At 42.2% G+C, this 22131-nt stretch overlaps 1 pseudogene; it reads left to right on the top strand.

Moving 5' to 3' along the window:
• The first annotated feature begins 349 nt into the window (after nucleotides 1-349).
• Nucleotides 350-21238, top strand: LOC121397953 (annotated as a pseudogene).
• The last annotated feature ends 893 nt before the right edge of the window (nucleotides 21239-22131 follow it).

The following is a 22131-nucleotide window of genomic DNA, read 5'->3' as shown; positions in this document are numbered from 1 at the left end:
ATATTTTCAAAATAAAGATTCCCTTTGTAATTAACAGTGTTCCTTGGCACTGAGGTTTGCGGGCCTTTTCGGCTTGACTCTTCCCCCTACTGCAGCACGACAGATGCCATCCATTATATACAATAAATAACATTGGAAGTATCTAAGGCTATAAGTAACTATTCACTTCTACTTTTAGGATTAGCCCACCATCCATGAAAATTTCTCCCTGACGGGGTGACAAACGACATCAGGCCTAGGGGCGCCCACTATGTAAATCCGGCCCTGCACTCAAGTGATTTTCAGTGTGAGTCACAGTTTAATGGCTCAGAAAGAAATAATGTTTTTAAAAAAGGCTCATGTAGTAAATATGAACCTAAACTCTCTGAGAAGCATAGACCTGTACTCTAAAGATGAAGGACTGTGCTCTGAGCTTTCTTCCAATGGGAAACCCAAAATGACATCCTGGGAATCTGGTTGGAACGTCACCAACAGTATCCAGGTAAGTCGTCCTTCTTCTACAGGTATCTGGCTCCTCAGCACAACTCGTTGCAGTCAATCTCCTTTGGGCATAGGGTAAATGTGGCACTGGCACTCTCTGTTATTCCTTGTACTCTGCCCCCACCCCGCATCTCTGTAACCCCTCAGAGCTCACAAGTCCTGAGAGTTGATCGACTGAGGTCAAGTCTCCAAGGTCAAGTTTTTCTTCAGCCCTAATACCTTGTCCCTCAATCTCAGAAACACTGTGATGAAGAATTGGATTTTTTGGGGGGGGGGGGGATCCTATAGCATATATGGTGCAGTAACAACCAGACAGGCTTTTCATCCCCTAGAAATTAATTTCTTTTTTTCAGCCTTTCAGGTTGGACGCACCTTTTCTCCCAGTGAAATTTGCGCATTATGCATCAACTTGTCACCTTCAAATGTACTAATACCTTCTCCAGACGATTTGTATAGTAGAGACACACAATTCCCAATATTCACCTTATAACACTATAATACAGAAACCTCCAAATCTGTCCCCCAAACGAAACCACAATGATCTTGTTTATTAACCCCAATAAAGAATAAATATATGATTCCAAAATCGTTCCTATAATATCTTTAAAATGAGGGGATTCCCAGGAGGATGAAGTAGGACAGTAGTCGAATTCTGGCAGTGTCGGGAAAAGCTAGCAAGGCATCCTAGGCAACCAGCGCGGCGGTGCGCAAACGAGTACCCGTGTGCGCAACTGTGCGCAAACGAGGACGCACGTGCGTATCTGTGCGCAAACGAGGACGCGCGTGCGTAACTGTGCGCAAACGAGGACGCGCGTGCAAACACGAGCGAGGACGCTTTTACTTCAGAGAGTGGCACCTGCTTAACTGTTGCAGTTCAGACTCCTGTCGCTGATATGATACATCCCTCTCTGTAACGCTATTTTCTGTCTGTCTGTATAGCCAATATCTCACCCAGTCTCATAGACACAGATTTACAATGGTCTCTCGGCTGCCTTCACCCTGACTTTCTGTCTAATGTCTGTGCACTCACAGGCACATAATGGCACAGTCTGTCTGTATTCACACTCACAAGCCTATTTGTTCATTCTATACCCTACTTCATCCCCTCATCATATTCTATTCACTTACATGTCCATCTACCCACAAGTTCCCATATACCATACCCTTTACACTACCCATAATTCCTTACCCATAGACACCTACCCACTCATCCATAACCCATTCAATCAGATACAGGCACCCAACTATCCTCCTTCCTACCTACATCCACTAACCCACCGCTCAATACCCCCCCATGCAGGCTTCAGTCAGTCCATATATCCCCATTCCCTATGTACCCATCAATCCCTTCTTCTACACCTTTAACCTTCCATTCATCCATTTACTAATTCCTTCATCTGCACCTATACTTACCACATTCCACCATCCAGCCCTGCATTTATACCTTTACCTTCCCCTAATCCAACAACTCATGAATCCATCCAGCGACAAATCTGCCTTCCATTATTCTCCTGTATTTCACCTTTCGATGCATTTACTCATCCGTGTACACCTTCATTCTATTCATTTGCTCCATATTCAATTTTATTTGCCATTGTCTATCCATTCATTCATGCATTACTTCACCTGCCTCTATCTATGTAATCGTTTATCCCTTACCTACTTCTACCTACCCCATCTCCCCATCCCTGCACAAACCATTCCCTCAAAGACCAACAGGATTTAAACATCCACCCATATGTCCTATCTATCTCCTTCTCTCTCCCTATTCACAAGCTCTTCTTTATTTTATATATGTATTATCTAACATCTATCTATCCAATTACTTGAGTGGCCATTTTGAGTAAAAGGGCAAAAACCATGCTATTTCAAGAGCGTTCAGTGCATACTATATTCGATTGAAATTCAATGTCTCCTTAAAGATGGCACCCCTGCCTTTCCTAAATTCTGCACAAAAAAAGACACTGTTATTTCGCAGGCATCGGTGCTATTTAGCGCTGCAGTAAAATTGGTTTCCAGCAATGGTGACTGTAAAATGGATATCCTTTAAACCCTGATTTTGGAAGCAATTTGTGTTAAAACTTGACATTTATTTCAGCTGTTATTCTGAATGTAGCTAATTAAGAAATGATTTTATCTGTGGAGCCTGTAGCCCCAGTGGATACATTAGTAACTATATACTATGTGGTTCCTGTCCAAAACCAACATGCAAGTGCCCAGGCATTGATGCCATTGGAATCCTCCGCAGCATGCCCACTTTAATGTGTACCAATATCAATACTTAAGGATACTTACCATAAAACCATCACTAATTCACATGCAGTGAAACAGGGAGATGAAACAATATATACTTGCTGAGGCCATTTAAGTCTTGAGTTAGTCTGCATTGCCCATTGTTGTCTTTAGGGGGTTCTAAATGGGATGAGTAACCCCAGGAGAAAAGTCATAAGCAGGTAAAGTGGGAATCATGTGTATAGTAGTGCAAGGTGGAAGTAGTAGCAACAGTAGCAATTTATTGCAATTTATCGTCACTGGTTATTGCCCAGAATCCATAGACCCAGCTCCTTGATGAGGCCAAAAAATCAGACCAACAATTCAAGCAGGCACACAAGGCAAGTTAAACTGGGGTCATACCCCTGGTGCGTTTATAGCATCACACAATGTTTCAGTGGGCGTTCCCCCTTCGTCAGGTGATACAGAGACGTACGTGCATACCCAATATATAGGCAAAAAAACCACCCCAATAGAAAAGGAAATGTCTAATGTCCAAAAGTCAAAAAAAAATGTTGCAAACAATTCTCTCCAGGTGAAAGTCCTAATACACACAATGTTGCAAAAAATGTTGCCAAAAAATGTTACAGACATGAATCTCCTGATTACACAAAGTATCAATATTTTAAGCAATGATAAGGGACTAATTATGTCAGTTTCACAGTGTTCTTTCAGCATAACAAATAACTGTCCCTAATAATGGCAAAAAGGTTTTACCTCACCCTGGATGCATATTCAACTTTTTTTCGAATAGCTGAAGAATAAAGGAAAATGGTTTATTTAACTGGCAATAAAAATTCTATAAAAAACATGTTAAATTGAATTCTTCATTCAAGCCTCTAGGGGACTGTGTCTGTAGAGTCCAAATCCAATAGCTTTCGTGTTGTAGTAATTTTTGTTTAAAGTCTTGTCCCTGTTTCTCATTCACTTTTTCCAGCAACTGCCAACGGATCTGTGAAACCCTATGTTTGTTCTCATAAAAATGTTTGGCTAAAGTTGTTTTTTTTTTGTTTTTTTTTATGAGAACAAACATAGGGTTTCACAGATCTGTTGGCAGATTCTGGAAAAAGTGAAAAGTACAAGCTACTGTTTTATTGTTACAGAAAAATGGGCGTCACGTAATGCAGAGCTTTCTGCATAATGGGTTTTGGGATAAGTGATCCCACACCTGTACCAATGATTCTGCCTTTCTGATATTTGCGACAATACATAGACTGTGGGTAGACTGTCAAGGTTGGGGTTGTTTTCTGTGGAAAAAAGGCGCTTGCGAGGGGACATGATTACACTTTACAAGTACATTAGAGGACGTCACCCGGCCCCCAAGCCTCACCCCAGATCCCGCCCACTCCACACCACAGTTAAAAGACCACATAGACATCAGTGCTAAAAATGTTAACCCCCCCCTCCACAAACACACAAGTTATAAAAAGCTATTGATGGTCAGGCCCCATTATAAGTTAAAAAAAAATGTGCTGCCAGGACCCCCCATAAAAATTGTTTCAACAATTGGTGGTCAGGGCCCCCCTACAAGTTGAAAAAAAGCATTGGCGCCTGGGCCCCCCTGCAAGTAAAAAGAAATTCGATGGCCTACCCCCCCCATAAGTTATAAAAAGCCATTGCTGATCAGGGGCCCTCCTACAAGTAAAAATCAAAAATTGGCAAGATCCCCCCCCAACATTTTTAAAAAACTTGCTTGCCATAGTTTTGTGTCTAAGGAGGGGCCTGGCCATGCTTCACTTACTTGATTAGCCAGGCCCCCCTGCTTTCGTGCTGCCAGCTTCACTAGGTCTATGTCTCCTGAACGCGACAATACCAAATATATATAGTTTTATGGAGATTTCTCACTTGTATTGATCAAAATCTACAAGCAGTACACAACCAAATTTCCAAAGCAACGCTCCCCAAACGGCATACTTTTGATTTCAAGGCCAAACATTCCGCTAACAGTAGGTTTACCCTAGAAAACTACCCATTACTAGAAAGAACAGATTCTGGTGAATCAAAAATGGGTAGAAATTATCTTTGTACTCCAAACTACCAAGTTGCAATTGTTTCCTAAAGTTATAATGTTTTATAGAAATTGGTGAATTTTTTGTAAAATGACCTCAAAGCTTCCAATCTACAGAATCGTATCTCCCACACATCATTAGGTATCAATGTAAAACACCCCAAATATAAAATCCTGGGTCCACTGAACAGTTTGATGCCCAATATGAATAGATGTACCCAAGCACGTGGCATTGGGGGCCCCAAAAGGAAGGCCCCCCGTTTGTTCTGTCATTTCAGATACTGCAAAATCAACACATTTACATAGTTTTGGGGGGCGGCAAAGGTAGAAAAAAGTACGTTCACCCCAGAAAACCATATATTTTCGGAAAGTACACATTCCCCTGAATCCAAATTGGGTATGCATGTCTTTCTACATCAAAGTACCAAGCGGCAAACCATTCCTAAATTTGGTGATTTTGGCGACATTTCCAAAAATCACCTAAAAATTTCTACCCTGCAGCATCGTATTAGCCACATACTTTTAGGTATCAAGAGAAATCACCCCAAATATGAAAGCCTAGGGTCCTCTGAACAGTTTGATGCCCAATATGTATAGGTGTACCCAAGCAAGTGGCATATAGGGGCCTGAAAAGGAAGACCCCCATATGGTCTGTCATTTCAGATACTTCAAAATCAACACATTTACATCGTTTTGAGGGGGGCAAATGTAGAAAAAAGTAAGTTCACCCCAGAAAACCATATATTTTCGGAAAGTACACATTCCCATGAATCTAAATTGGGTATGCATGTCTTTGTACTCCAAAGTACCAAGCCGCAAATCATTCCTAAATTTGGTGATTTTGGGGACATTTCCAAAAATCACTTAAAAATGTCTACCCTGCAGCATCGTATTTCCCACATACTTTTAGGTATCAAGAGAAATCACCCCAAATATGAAAGCCTAGGGTCCTCTGAACAGTTTGATGCCCAATATATATAGGTGTACCCAAGCACGTGGCATATAGGGGCCCAAAAAGGAAGACCCCCCTATGGTCTGTCATTTCCGGTACTGCAAAATCAACACATTTACATCGTTTTGAGGGGGGCAAATGTAGAAAAAAGTAAGTTCACCCCAGAAAACCATATAGTTTCGATAAGTACACATTGCCACGAATCTAAATTGGGTATGCATGTCTTTGTACTCCAAAGTACCAAGCCACAAATCATTCTTAAATCTGGTGATTTTGGTGACATTTCCAAAAATCACTTAAAAATGTCTACCCTGCAGCATCGTATTTCCCACATACTTTTAGGTGTCAAGATAAATCACCCCAAATATGAAAGCCTAGGGTCCTCTGAACAGTTTGATGCATGATATATATAGGTGTACCCAAGCACGTGGCATATAGGGGCCCCAAAAGGAAGACCCCCATATGGTCTGTCATTTCAGGTTCTGCAAAATCAACACATTTACATCGTTTTGGGGGGCGGCAAAGATAGAAAAAGTACGTTCACCCCAGAAAACCATATATTTTTGGAAAGTACGCATTCACCTGAATCCAAATTGGGTATGCATGTCTTTCTACGCCAAAGTACCAAGCTGCAAACTATTCCTAAATTTGGTGATTTTGGTGACATTTCCAAAAATCACCTCAAAATATCTACCCTGCAGCATCGTATTACCCACATACTTTTAGGTATCAAGAGAAATCACCCCAAATATGAAAGCCTAGGGTCCTCTGAACAGTTTGATGCCCAATATGTATAGGTGTACCCAAGCACGTGGCATACAGGGTCCCCAAAAGGAAGACCCCCATATAGTCTGTCATTTCAGGTACTGCAAAATCAACACATTTACATCGTTTTGGGGGGGGCAAAAGTAGAAAACAGTAAGTTCACCCCAGAAAACCATATATTTTCGGAAAGTACACATTCCAACGAATCCAAATTGGGTATGCATGTCTTTCTACGCCAAAGTACCAAGCCGCAAATCATTCCTAAATTTGGTGATTTTGGTGACATTTCCAAAAATAGCCTCAAAATATCTACCCTGCAGCATCGTATTACCCACATACTTTTAGGTATCAAGAAAAATCACCCCAAATATGAAAGCCTAGGGTCCTCTGAACAGTTTGATGCCCAATATGTATAGGTGTACCCAAACACGTGGCATACAGGGGCCCCAAAAGGAAGACCCCCATATAGTCTGTCATTTCAGGTACTGCAAAATCAACACATTTACATCGTTTTGGGGGGGGGGCAAAAGTAGAAAACAGTAAGTTAACCCCAGAAACCATATATTTTCGGAAAGTACACATTCCAACGAATCCAAATTGGGTATGCATGTCTTTCTACGCCAAAGTACCAAGCCGCAAATCATTCCTAAATTTGGTGATTTTGGTGACATTTCCAAAAATAGCCTCAAAATATCTACCCTGCAGCATCGTATTACCCACATACTTTTAGGTATCAAGAGAAATCACCCCAAATATGAAAGCCTAGGGTCCTCTGAACAGTTTGATGCCCAATATGTATAGGTTTACCCAAGCACGTGGCATACAGGTGCCCCAAAAGGAAGACCCCCGTATAGTCTGTCATTTCAGGTACTGCAAAATCAACACATTTACATCGTTTTGGGGGGGGGCAAAAGTAGAAAACAGTAAGTTCACCCCAGAAAACCATATATTTTCGGAAAGTACACATTCCAACGAATCCAAATTGGGTATGCATGTCTTTCTACGCCAAAGTACCAAGCCGCAAATCATTCCTAAATTTGGTGATTTTGGTGACATTTCCAAAAATCACCTCAAAATATCTACCCTGCAGCATCGTATTAGCCACATACTTTTAGGTATCAAGAGAAATCACCCCAAATATGAAAGCCTAGGGTCCTCTGAACAGTTTGATGCCCAATATGTATAGGTGTACCCAAGCACGTGGCATACAGGGGCCCCAAAAGGAAGACCCCCATATATTCTGTCATTTCAGGTACTACAAAATCAACATATTTACATCGTTTTGGGGGGAGGGGGCAAAAGTAGAAAACAGTAAGTTCACCCCAGAAAACCATATATTTTCGGAAAGAACACATTCCCACGAATCCAAATTGGGTATGCATGTCTTTCGACACCAAAGTACCAAGCCGCAAACCATTCCTAAATTTGGTGATTTTGGTGACATTTCCAAAAATCACCTCAAAATATCTACCCTGCAGCATCGTATTAGCCACATACTTTTAGGTATGAAGAGAAATCACCCCAAATATGAAAGCCTAGGGTCCTCTGAACAGTTTGATGCCCAATATGTATAGGTGTACCCAAGCACGTGGAATATAGGGGCCCTAAAATGAAGACCCCCCCTTGTATGTTCTGTCATTTCAGGTACTGCAAAATCAACACATTTACATCGTTTTGGGGGGGCAAAGGTAGAAAAAAGTAAGTTCACCCCAGAAAACCATATATTTTCGGAAAGTACACATTCCCACAAATCTAAATTGGGTATGCATGTCTTTCTACTACAAAGTACCAAGCCGCAAACCATTCCTAAATTTGGTGATTTTGGGGACATTTCCAAAAATGACTTCAAAATTTCTACCCTGCAGCATCGTATTACCCACATACTTTTAGGTATCAAGACAAATCACCCCAAATATGAAAGCCTGGGGTCCTCTGAACAGTTTGATGCCCAATATGTATAGGTGTACCCAAACACGTGGCGTATAGGGGCCCCAAAACGAAGACCCCCATATGGTCTGTCATTTCAGGTACTGCAAAATCAACACATTTACATTGTTTTGAGGGGGGCAAATGTAGAAAAAAGTAAGTTCACCCCAGAAAACCATATATTTTCGGAAAGTACACATTCCCACGAATCTAAATTGGGTATGCATGTCTTTGTACTCCAAAGTACCAAGCCGCAAACCATTCCTAAATTTGGTGATTTTGGGGACATTTCCAAAAATGACTTCAAAATATCTACCCTGCAGCATCGTATTACCCACATACTTTTAGGTATCAAGAGAAATCACCCCAAATATGAAAGCCTAGGGTCCTCTGAACAGTTTGATGCCCATTATGTATAGGTGTACCCAAGCACGTGGCATATAGGGGCCCCAAAAGGAAGACCCCCATATGGTCTGTCATTTCAGGTACTGCAAAATCAACACATTTACATCGTTTTGGGGGGGGGGCAAAAGTAGAAAACAGTAAGTTCACCCCAGAAAACCATATATTTTCGGAAAGTACACATTCCAACGAATCCAAATTGGGTATGCATGTCTTTCTACGCCAAAGTACCAAGCCGCAAATCATTCCTAAATTTGGTGATTTTGGTGACATTTCCAAAAATCACCTCAAAATATCTACCCTGCAGCATCGTATTACCCACATACTTTTATGTATCAAGAGAAATCACCCCAAATATGAAAGCCTAGCGTCCTCTGAACAGTTTGATGCCCAATATGTATAGGTGTACCCAAGCACGTGGCATACAGGGGCCCCAAAAGGAAGACCCCCATATAGTCTGTCATTTCAGGTACTGCAAAATCAACACATTTACATCGTTTTGGGGGGGGGGGGCAAAAGTAGAAAACAGTAAGTTCACCCCAGAAAACCATATATTTTCGGAAAGTACACATTCCAACGAATCCAAATTGGGTATGCATGTCTTTCTACGCCAAAGTACCAAGCCACAAATCATTCCTAAATTTGGTGATTTTGGTGACATTTCCAAAAATCACCTCAAAATATCTACCCTGCAGCATCGTATTAGCCACATACTTTTAGGTATCAAGAGAAATCACCCCAAATATGAAAGCCTAGGGTCCTCTGAACAGTTTGATGCCCAATATGTATAGGTGTACCCAAGCACGTGGCATACAGGGGCCCCAAAAGGAAGACCCCCATATATTCTGTCATTTCAGGTACTACAAAATCAACATATTTACATCGTTTTGGGGGGAGGGGGCAAAAGTAGAAAACAGTAAGTTCACCCCAGAAAACCATATATTTTCAGAAAGAACACATTCCCACGAATCCAAATTGGGTATGCATGTCTTTCTACACCAAAGTACCAAGCCGCAAACCATTCCTAAATTTGGTGATTTTGGTGACATTTCCAAAAATCTCCTCAAAATATCTACCCTGCAGCATCGTATTAGCCACATACTTTTAGGTATGAAGAGAAATCACCCCAAATATGAAAGCCTAGGGTCCTCTGAACAGTTTGATGCCCAATATGTATAGGTGTACCCAAGCACGTGGAATATAGGGGCCCTAAAATGAAGACCCCCCCTTGTATGTTCTGTCATTTCAGGTACTGCAAAATCAACACATTTACATCGTTTTGGGGGGGCAAAGGTAGAAAAAAGTAAGTTCACCCCAGAAAACCATATATTTTCGGAAAGTACACATTCCCACAAATCTAAATTGGGTATGCATGTCTTTCTACTACAAAGTACCAAGCCGCAAACCATTCCTAAATTTGGTGATTTTGGGGACATTTCCAAAAATGACTTCAAAATTTCTACCCTGCAGCATCGTATTACCCACATACTTTTAGGTATCAAGACAAATCACCCCAAATATGAAAGCCTGGGGTCCTCTGAACAGTTTGATGCCCAATATGTATAGGTGTACCCAAACACGTGGCGTATAGAGGCCCCAAAACGAAGACCCCCATATGGTCTGTCATTTCAGGTACTGAAAAATCAACACATTTACATTGTTTTGAGGGGGGCAAATGTAGAAAAAAGTAAGTTCACCCCAGAAAACCATATATTTTCGGAAAGTACACATTCCCACGAATCTAAATTGGGTATGCATGTCTTTGTACTCCAAAGTACCAAGCCGCAAACCATTCCTAAATTTGGTGATTTTGGGGACATTTCCAAAAATGACTTCAAAATATCTACCCTGCAGCATCGTATTACCCACATACTTTTAGGTATCAAGAGAAATCACCCCAAATATGAAAGCCTAGGGTCCTCTGAACAGTTTGATGCCAATATGTATAGGTGTACCCAAGCACGTGGCATACAGGGGCCCCAAAAGGAAGACCCCCATATATTCTGTCATTTCAGGTACTACAAAATCAACATATTTACATCGTTTTGGGGGGGGGGCAAAAGTAGAAAACAGTAAGTTCACCCCAGAAAACCATATTTTTTCAGAAAGAACACATTCCCACGAATCCAAATTGGGTATGCATGTCTTTCTACACCAAAGTACCAAGCCGCAAACCATTCCTAAATTTGGTGATTTTGGTGACATTTCCAAAAATCACCTCAAAATATCTAACCTGCAGCATCGTATTAGCCACATACTTTTAGGTATCAAGAGAAATCACCCCAAATATGAAAGCCTAGGGTCCTCTGAACAGTTTGATGCCCAATATGTATAGGTGTACCCAAGCACGTGGAATATAGGGGCCCTAAAATGAAGACCCCCCCTTGTATGTTCGGTCATTTCAGGTACTGCAAAATCAACACATTTACATCGTTTTGGGGGGGCAAAGGTAGAAAAAAGTAAGTTCACCCCAGAAAACCATATATTTTCGGAAAGTACACATTCCCACGAATCTAAATTGGGTATGCATGTCTTTGTACTCCAAAGTACCAAGCCGCAAACCATTCCTAAATTTGGTGATTTTGGGGACATTTCCAAAAATGACTTCAAAATATCTACCCTGCAGCATCGTATTACCCACATACTTTTAGGTATCAAGAGAAATCACCCCAAATATGAAAGCCTAGGGTCCTCTGAACAGTTTGATGCCCAATATGTATAGGTGTACCCAAGCACGTGGCATATAGGGGCCCCAAAAGGAAGACCCCCATATGGTCTGTCATTTCAGGTACTGCAAAATCAACACATTTACATTGTTTTTGGGGGGGCAAAGGTAGAAAAAAGTAAGTTCACCCCAGAAAACCATATATTTTCGGAAAGTACACATTCCCACGAATCTAAATTGGGTATGCATGTCTTTGTACTCCAAAGTACCAAGCCGCAAACCATTCCTAAATTTGGTGATTTTGGGGACATTTCCAAAAATGACTTCAAAATATCTACCCTGCAGCATCGTATTACCCACATACTTTTAGGTATCAAGAGAAATCACCCCAAATATGAAAGCCTAGGGTCCTCTGAACAGTTTGATACCCAATATGTATAGGTGTACCCAAGCACGTGGCATATAGGGGCCCCAAAAGGAAGACCCCCATATAGTCTGTCATTTCAGGTACTGCAAAATCAACACATTTACATCGTTTTGGGGGGGGCAAAAGTAGAAAACAGTAAGTTCACCCCAGAAAACCATATATTTTCGGAAAGTACACATTCCAACGAATCCAAATTGGGTATGCATGTCTTTCTACGCCAAAGTACCAAGCCGCAAATCATTCCTAAATTTGGTGATTTTGGTGACATTTCCAAAAATCACCTCAAAATATCTACCCTGCAGCATCGTATTAGCCACATACTTTTAGGTATCAAGAGAAATCACCCCAAATATGAAAGCCTAGGGTCCTCTGAACAGTTTGATACCCAATATGTATAGGTGTACCCAAGCACGTGGCATATAGGGCCCCAAAAGGAAGACCCCCATATGGTCTGTCATTTCAGGTACTGCAAAATCAACACATATACATAGTTTTGGGGGGAGCAAAGGTAGAAAAAAGTACATTCACCCCAGAAAACCATATATTTTCGGAAAGTACACATTCCCGCGAATCCAAATTGGGTATGCATGTCCTTGTACTCCAAAGTACCAAGCCGCAAGCCTTACCTAAATTTGGCGATAAAATCAACAGTTTTTACATTTTTGAAAATTGCCTAAAAATATTGCAATTGGCCGCATTTATCTCACCCAATTTCTTACATACAATTCTAAAACACCATAAATACTGATGCCAAGGGTCAACTGAACCGTTTGATGCCCAATATGCATTGATATACCAAGGCAGCTGGCATGTGCGGACCCCAAATGAAAATAGTGCATATGATTTTTCTCCGCTGCCGATTCGCCTTCTGTGAACATAGACCCTTGACTTCATATTATGTGCCTCAAGACCCTCCTAACAGCAAAGACCCCCCCAAAACCATATATTTTTGGAAAGTACACATTCTAACGAATCCAAAAAAGATAAAGACGTCTTTCTACACCAAACTGCAAAGCTTTTCTAAACGCAGAGGTTTTTACATTTCTGAAAATCGCCTAAAATTGTTGCAGTTTGCCGCATTTATCGCACACAATGTTTTACGTATAAAGAAAAATCACCCTAAATATGGACGTCAGAGGTCTACTAAATAGTTTGATGCCCAATATGCATAGATTTACCAAAGTATGTGGCGTGTACGGACCCCAAATGAAAAACATGCCTATGAATTTTCACGCTAGCCAACTAAGCTGCAGGAAAGAGAGCCCCAACTGTGCGTTATGTGCCATAAGACCCCAAAACTGTAAAAAGACCCCCAAAAACCCATATATTTTTGGAAAGCATATATTCTGGCGAATCAAACTAAGTAAAATAAATCTTTCTATACCAAAGCACCAAACAGCAAAACTATACTAAAGATACATAAGGAACAATAATGCATGGATAAAATTGCAATAAAACCACAAAAATAGCGTAAATCAATGAAATAAAATAATTATTGGCCGAAATCGATTATCCAATAGTCACGCTGTCAAAATAACATGCTTTTAGGCAAAACAAACAGTACAATGAATAAGTAAAAAAAAAAAAACCACCTGTTTGTGAGTTTTTGTGTATACATATTTGTGCACTAATAAAAGTTGTCTGAGTGTGCAGATACATGTAATTAAGTGTAAATAAGTGTACAAAATCGACCAAGTGTGCTAAAATAAAAATTTTTACTAAAATGTTTATGTAAGTGTATAAATGTACTGTAGGTATGTGTTAGTGCAGGTAAGTGTGTAAAAAAAACGTGCACTTACCGTTTTTGTAGCAGGAGGATCGCTGGAACCGAAGGAGGACTCCTGGCAGCGTGTCTGCAGAGTAACTGCGCAGCAGGAAGTGAGTGGGCGGGTGGTGCGACGAGGAGGAGGTAAGCAAGCAGCAGCAGCGCTTACATTGCGCTTCTGCTACTTTGAAATCGGATCTGCGACAATCGCGTCGCAGATCCAACTTGACAGCCCCCCAGCCACGTTGCCCAGGGGGCTGACTACCCTCCTGACTCTCTGCAGAGGCGTCAAAAGCCGCCGATGCAGAGAGAAGGGTTCAGCTGCAATAGAACGTACGAGGTATGTTCTTGGCAGCCTGAGCCCTGAACCGCCAGCACGTACGCCGTACGTGCTTGGCGGTTAAAGGGTTAAAAGCTGCAATTCAACAGCGGGGGAGGATTTAGCCCTCCAGAAACCAAGGTTCAGCAGACTTTTACTTTTTACTTTACTAATGCTATTTTGCAGAGAGACACAGGATCCTCAATACTATGACTACCGCCATATGGGGTTTACCTTGACGTGGTATGGTGGCTTTTCAACTTTATGATCATAACTTTGCAACTAAAAAACCCTGTCTTTGTTAACACATGCATTTGCATATCTACTGAATTACTTAGACAGGGGCCCAGGGAATGTGCACTGACCCATTTGGATATGCCAGTAGCACTTCCCTTATACTTCTATATATTTTTACTTAGCAATGCGGGTGCTCCCACAACCCCCCTTGTGTATTTGACTGTGTCTGTAGAGTCCATATCCAATAGCTTTCGCGTTGTAGTACTTTTTGTTTAAAGTCTTGTCCCTGTTTCTCATTCACTTTTTCCAGAATCTGCCAACGGATCTGTGAAACCCTATGTTTGTTCTCATAAAAATGTTTGGCTAAAGTTGTTTTTTTTTTTTGTTTTTTTTTATGAGAACAAACATAGGGTTTCTCTCCCTACTATACCTGCTATCCTACAGTCACAGTCCCTTCCCAGAGACTATTATCCACTGTTACTATAGGCACCATCTCTCCCTACTATACCTGCTATCCCCACAGTCACACTCCCTTCCCAGAGACTATTATCCACTGTTACTATAGACACCATCTCTCCCTACTGTAGCTGCTATCCCACAGTCACACTACCTTCGCAGAGACTATTATCCCACTGCTAATATAGGCACCATCTCTCCCTACTATACCTGCTATCCTACAGTCACAGTCCCTTCCCAGAGACTATTATCTCACTGTTACTATAGGCACAATCTCTCCCAACTATACCTGCTATCCCACAGCCACACTCCCTTCCCAGAGACTATTATCCACTGTTACTATAGACACAATCTCTCCCTACTATACCTGCTATCCCACAGTCACACTCCCTTCCCAGAGACTATTATCCACTGTTACTATAGACACAATCTCTCCCAACTATACCTGCTATCCCACAGCCGCAGTCCCTTCCCAGAGGCTTTTATCTCACTGTCCTTCTCCTTTAAGGTTGAGCTTGATGGACGTGTGTCTTTTTTCATCCTAACTTACTATGTTATTACTGTCAATGAAATCCTACTGCACTGAGGGTCCAGCAGACAGGGCAGCCATAAGGAGGAGACAGACAGGAGTTCGATCAGGGCTATGGACCACTGCAAAACGAGCTTTCTCATACAATGGCAGGGTCGGTTGGGTTCGGGTTGTAACCAGGTGACTCTACAGAACCTCATGATTCTGACCGGAGTACTTTCAGAGGCTAGATCCCTTGAAAAGTCAGGAAAACATCTAATTAATGTATCTAAGAGGCCAATACAATTTACACTTCAATCAATGCTGTCCGTCAAGCTGCATTTCCTATAAACGTCACTCACGTGATCTGGTAACCTCGGTACCACCGCACTCGTACTGGCAGCGGGGCTGTTACACAACAGGTTGTGTGGGTTATATCTAGTTCCATTGGGGTGGGGGGATTCTCACTGGACTTACATTTTCACCCATTAATTACAATGGTTTAGGACCTACCCTGCTAATTTCTTCATTCTGCTCTCCTTCTCCTTAGTATTTAGCTCAGGGGGTTCCCCTTTAGGAGAGTGTCCAGAACAGGCTTAGTTCGTCCCCAGAGTCTTGTTTTAGCCTCTATATTCCAAGCAAGTGGTTTGGTGCAAAAGTCACCAGTTTCCTTGATCCAGTTCCAGGGCTAGCCAATGCCTCATGCACCCCCGGTGGCACACAGCTCAGGAGATGAGTAGTTTACAGCTAGGCGCTGAGAAGCTGTTCTCCCATATATAACTCAGGTGAAGAAATCTAGGAGAAGAGCTGTTGCCCCTGTTACCCAGCAGAGAAGCCTTTAAAAGGATCCCTGTGATATTTACCCTGTGCCCTGGAACCCAACCATATCTCTTCTAAGGAGCTTTTAATCCAGAGCAACGAAAGGGGAAAGTGGAGAAGCCCTAACACCAACAGTATCTGGTTTTTATTTTAAAAGATGAACATTGCCAGTTCTCTTTTTTTTTTTTAATCATCACTTAAACATTAACCACAAGGTTTGAATGGATCCAATAGACATCACTGCAAACCAGTGCGATTCACTCTTCCCACCACTAAACTTGTTTAACATCATTAGTGCTTGAAACACTCCCAAATCTTGGCTACACACACATACACACACACATATATATACACACACATACACTCACACACAAAGACATACACATTCACATATAAAGACACACACACAATCAGGACCTTCATGCCACCCCCAGCAGACATGGGTATAGTCACCTTCTACCAACTGCCCCATCCTAAATTCACTTTATTGGGACATGAAGCCTCATTTTAATACATAGATTTAAGGAGGTGTGTGTTGGGGGATGGGAGTAAAACAAATCATCTGAAGTGGTAACATGATGTGCCCTCTGGTGTGGGAGCCCTGGTGCTCTCTGTGGCCTCCTCTTTTGTCTGTTCCATCCCTCTCAAACTGACGACTCAATCAAACGCAAATCCCTTTTCTATCCTACCCAAAGGTTGCAAAAACCCCTTACATTTGGCAGGTTTGTGTAAAACGGTAGCAAACTTTCCCACCACCTCTGAATCCCTCATACCTTCCAGCAGAGCGGCTCCACAGAAACAGCGGGGGAGGTGCCCAGCCTGCACAAAAAAACAAAAGCGGAGGGAGCTCGCCCAGCCAGCACAAATAAAAGAGCCAGATCAGCCAGCACAAAAAAGAAAAGGCAAAAAAAAAATTGTAAAAAAAAAAACCTAAATCAAAAGTCAGTGGCTCTGGCGGGCCCCGAGGTGGAGCGGACCCCGGTGCAACTGCACCTCCTGCTCCCTCTGTAGTTACGCCACTGGATACAGGCACCCAACCATCCTCCTTCCTACCTACATCCACTAACCCACCGCTCAATACCCCCCCCCATGCAGGCTTCAGTCAGTCCATATATCCCCATTCCCTATGTACCCATCAATCCCTTCTTCTACACCTTTAACCTTGCATTCATCCATTTACTAATTCCTTCATCTGCACCTATACATACCACATTCCACCATCCAGCCCTGCATTTACACCTTTACCTTCCCCTTATCCCTCCAGCGACAAATCTGCCTTCCATTATTCGCCTTTATTCCACCTTCTATGCACTTAATCGTCTGTCTACACCTTCATTCTATTCATCTGCTCATTATTTAAACCATTACCATTAGGGCTCTTACACACGGCCGTTCCGACCTGCGCTCCCCTGTGTTCCGTTTTTTGGCGTTCAGCCGCAGGGGAGCGCAGGAATAGACGCAAGTCATTATTTGAAATGGGGCTGTACTCACTCAGGCGCGTGTAGGCGCGTGTAGGCGCCGAACGCAGGTAAAATGCAGCATGTTGCGTCTGAACCTGCGTTCGGCGCCTACACGTGCCTGAGTGAGTACAGCCCCATTTCAAATAATGACTTGTGTCTATTCCTGCGCTCCCCTGCTGCTGAACGCCAAAAAACGGAACGCAGGGGAGCGCAGGTCGGAATGGCCGTGTGTAAGAGCCCTTATTTGGGGCCATTTGGAGCAAAAATGCAAAACCCTGCTATTTCAAGAGCGTTCAGTGCCTTCTACATTTGATTGAAATTCAATGTCGCCTTGAAGATGGCACCCCTGCCTTGTCCTAATTCAGTACAAAAAAAGACACAGTTATTTCGCAGGCATCGGTTCTATTTTGCGCTGCAGTAAAAAGTTGGCATTTTGGTTTCCAGCAATGGTGACTATAAAATGAATATCCTTTTAACCCTGATTTTGAAAGCAATTTGTGTTAAATCTTGATAATTATTTCAGCTGTTATTCTGAATGTAGCTAATTAAGAAATGATTTTATCTGTGGAGCCTGTAGCCCCAGTGGATGCATTAGTAACTGTATACTATGTGGTTCCTGTCCAAAACCTACATGCAAGTGCCCAGGCATTGATGCCATTGGAATCCTCCGCAGCATGCCCACTTTAATGTGTACCAATATCAATACTTAAGGATACTTAACATAAAACCATTACTATTTCACATGCAGTGAAGCAGGGAGATGACAATATATATTTGCTGAGTTAGTCTGCTGAGAATTGTAGTTCAGGAACAGCTGGCAAGTAGCAGGTTGCGGAGGGAGGAGGCAGGAAGTTTTCTACCAGTCTCACCCCCTGTGAGTTGAAAAAGGTACGAGGCAGCAGGGACACACCGCAGTACTGAACTGTAACACAGCGCTCATAATGTATCTCCCACGCCGACTCACAACCCACTGTGTCTCCGATCCCGGTAGCTCCCCACTTACCTTGTACCTGGCGCACGAGCTGAACCTGGCACAAGCCGAAATCTATTTCCCAGCTCAGCAACCTGCCTTGCGGTCACAGCGGCCACCCTCCCGCCACAGAGACCACTTTCCGGGAAGTAAAGACTCACAACCGCCCCTAAGCGCTCAACTTGCGCTCGCAAGGGGGGCCTGGCTCTTTCAAAACTGTAGCACTGCCGGCCCCCCTTCATGCCAGGCCCAGGACACTTGTACCCCCTGTCCCCTCCTGATGGCCCTGAACATATGATTTCACCATCTTTACATCTTTTAACTTCCCCAAATATATGGGGGAGTTTTGACCATATTTACAAAACTTTTTGATTTGTCTTCAGCTCTCTAAACCTAAACCTGTCATAACTAAAAGGGACCACTTTCTGCTCTAGTGTTTCAAACTAATAAAAATATCATGTAAGTTGCAAACTGGTCTGTTTGCTTCAGAAACACTACTATAGTTCATATAAACATGCTGCTGTGTGTGTTAAAAATTTAAAAAAGACTATATGGCACAGGTTAAATCGTGGATAACAGATAACACAATTATGTGCTACAGAGCTTATCTGCTATCTGCTGTTTAACTTGAGCCTTTTCTCCTTAGAATGGCTGCCCTAATTGCTACACAGCAGATTATTGATATAAACAATAGTAGTGTTTCTGAAGCAAACACAGCGGTTTTACCAGTGCAGGGAAACACTGCATTATAATTTTATTACTTTAAATCACTTTCATTTTTTGATGTTACTGTTCCTTTAACTGTGTACCCCCATAACAACAGTGAGGGTGAGAGACTCCTATGTTGACATTGCCAATGCCTGCTGTGCACCAAGGTTTCCTAAACTCGGAGGAATAGTTGTTAATGTGGCCCAGATTATTGAAATGGTGATGACCTGCATTCTCTATGTAGTGGTTAGTGGCAACTTGATGTACAACAGCTTTCCAAGCTTTCCAATATCCCAGAAGTCTTGGTCCATCATTGCCACCGCTGTGCTCCTGCCCTGTGCGTTTCTCAAGAACCTTAAAGCTGTGTCGAAGTTCAGCTTGCTCTGCACCTTAGCGCATTTTGTCATTAACATCCTGGTGATTGCCTACTGTCTGTCCAGAGCAAGGGACTGGGCTTGGGACAAAGTGAAGTTCTACATTTATGTTAAGAAGTTCCCCATCTCCATTGGCATCATTGTCTTCAGCTATACCTCCCAGATCTTCCTGCCGTCTCTGGAAGGGAACATGCAGAACCAAATTTCATTGTATGATGAACTGGACTCATATTGCGGCCTGTATCCTCAAGGGACTCTTTGCCCTTTTGGTTTACCTAACCTGGGCAGATGAAACCAAGGAAGTCATTACAGACAACTTACCATCAACCATCAGGGCAGTGGTCAACTTATTTCTGTTATCCAAAGCTCTGCTGTCCTATCCACTGCCTTTCTTTACAGCAGTAGAGGTCTTGGAGAAGTCACTCTTTCAAGAGAGCACAAGGGCCTTCTTTCCAAACTGCTATGGGGGTGATGGGAGACTGAAATCTTGGGGTCTTACCCTTAGATGTGCCCTAGTCATCTTTACTCTACTTATGGCTATGTATGTGCCCCATTTTGCCCTGTTAATGGGTCTCACAGGAAGCCTCACGGGAGCTGGTCTTTGCTTCGCTTTGCTTCCTTCCAAGTCTATTCCACCTCAAGTTGTTGTGGAGGAAGCTGTTGTGGCACCAAGTCTTCTTTGATGTCTCCATCTTCGTCATTGGTTCCATCTGTAGCATTTCTGGCTTTGTGCACTCTCTAGAGGGGCTAATAGAAGACTATAGATACAATATAGAAGATTAAGTCTTAGATGGGTAGGCGGCCCTCTGCATTGCAAAGAATTATGCATCAGTTTCTACTGACGTTCTCATTTTACGTATCCACAAATAAAACGCCTCAGCCAACGGGTTGACTGATACCACAAATCTCTGCAATGTGTTTTCAGCCAGTCTTGCAGGGGAGGGAATCACAGGCTTTATTTGGGTTTAACTAATCGAAATTACAGCAGACAAAATTTAACTGTATATGAATCAAAGGGAGATATTTTATTCTTGTTATATTTATTTAATGATGGATGAATTATGGTGGAAATAAAAATATATAGAAGAGCTATATTGATTGCAAGGAAAATTGGGAGGTTCTCTGAAAGGAAAGCCGGTTTGCATGTTTTTTTTAAACTCATCGGACATTCTTTAAACCAGCGCAATGAACAAACCACAAGGATATACAAGTACCACAATCTAAAGGGAACTTTTTTGTGTCCTTTTCGTCGATCTCAACCTCTTCTAAAAAGATCAGTCAAGGAAGGGGCTGAGATAAATGCATATATCTGGTGTGTGGGTCTCAATAACTTTTTTTTGGAGGGGAGGATGTCAACCACTCTTTCCCCAACAGAAATCAGACAGTGTCTATCTACCTTTAGGCATCGTTCACAACTTGAATTCTATGGGCGTGTTCACACGAGTGGTTGCTGATGTTTCGGGCAAAAACTCCAGTGTGATCAAAGCCTAAAATTGCAGATTTGACTCTTATGGAACCATCCTATGAACCTAAGAAGAGTAACAAGCACACAACAGAGATTTGCCCAGGGACGGAAAGTCATTGTGTGCAGTTAATCTTTTACAAAGTGCAAGGTGTATTACCCGTGAGTGTGTGTGTATGTGATGTAACTGTGCTCACAGACAAATGTATATCCTAAAACTCTATTGTGGTACCTTATTATACAACAATAAACAGAGAGATTCTTGTGATGGCTACGTGTCTTGAATGCTCACCCTCACCCAGCTAAACCTGTGGATAGTTTTCACATGTATTTTCTATTGTTTTGCAGTTGATCTTTTGGATAGGGCTGTCCAACTGGAGACCCTGCTCTTGGATGTGGCCCCCAGTCTTCCCAAGGATCCCAGAGACTTCTTTATAGGACTTCATAATAAACAGCCCACTACATGTCAGATAGGGCCCACCCCAAAAAACAGGACATCCTCGGTATCTTAATATCTACATCACATGTTATCATAGGTCCATTAAATATCTGCCCACCACTGGCTCCATTAACCTATACTAAGTAATAACGGTTTTACCAGGCAAGAATAGTCATATCAAGTATTTTTGTTGTGTGAATCCATATAAATAACCATTATGAACACTGTCCAGATATTTAGCATGTTTTGTATTGGCTACATGGCAGGGGTGTTACAATAAGTGTGCATGGATACACAGTATTACATAAGTGCCGAAGCTAAGAAAGCTGTATGAGTTCGCTCATAGCATATGGCAGATACCTTTCCAGGATTGAATCTGTGGGTGACTATATGGGATCCAGTTAGCTGTCATGTACATCTGATTGTTTACTGGATGAGAATGTAGTATAGAAGGTATTTTTCAGACGGCTAAAGCTTCACAGTGCGGATCAAGAAACAATAATGGATATTTAAGGGGCACTTTGTGATTGCTACACTGGTCTAGGCTGCTCAATGTAGCTTTCAGCAGGAATCAAGGTGCATGCAGGTGCAATAGATAATGGAAGCAAATAGAAATACTACATATATTTTCAAAATAAAGATTCCCTTTGTAATTAACAGTGTTCCTTGGCACTGAGGTTTGCAGGCCTTTTCGGCTTGACTCTTCCCCCTACTAGGA

The sequence above is a fragment of the Xenopus laevis genome, chromosome 9_10L (genome assembly GCF_017654675.1).
Source record: "Xenopus laevis strain J_2021 chromosome 9_10L, Xenopus_laevis_v10.1, whole genome shotgun sequence".
Classification (NCBI taxonomy): Eukaryota; Metazoa; Chordata; class Amphibia; order Anura; family Pipidae; genus Xenopus; species Xenopus laevis.
This window is presented reverse-complemented; position numbering and strand designations above follow the sequence as displayed.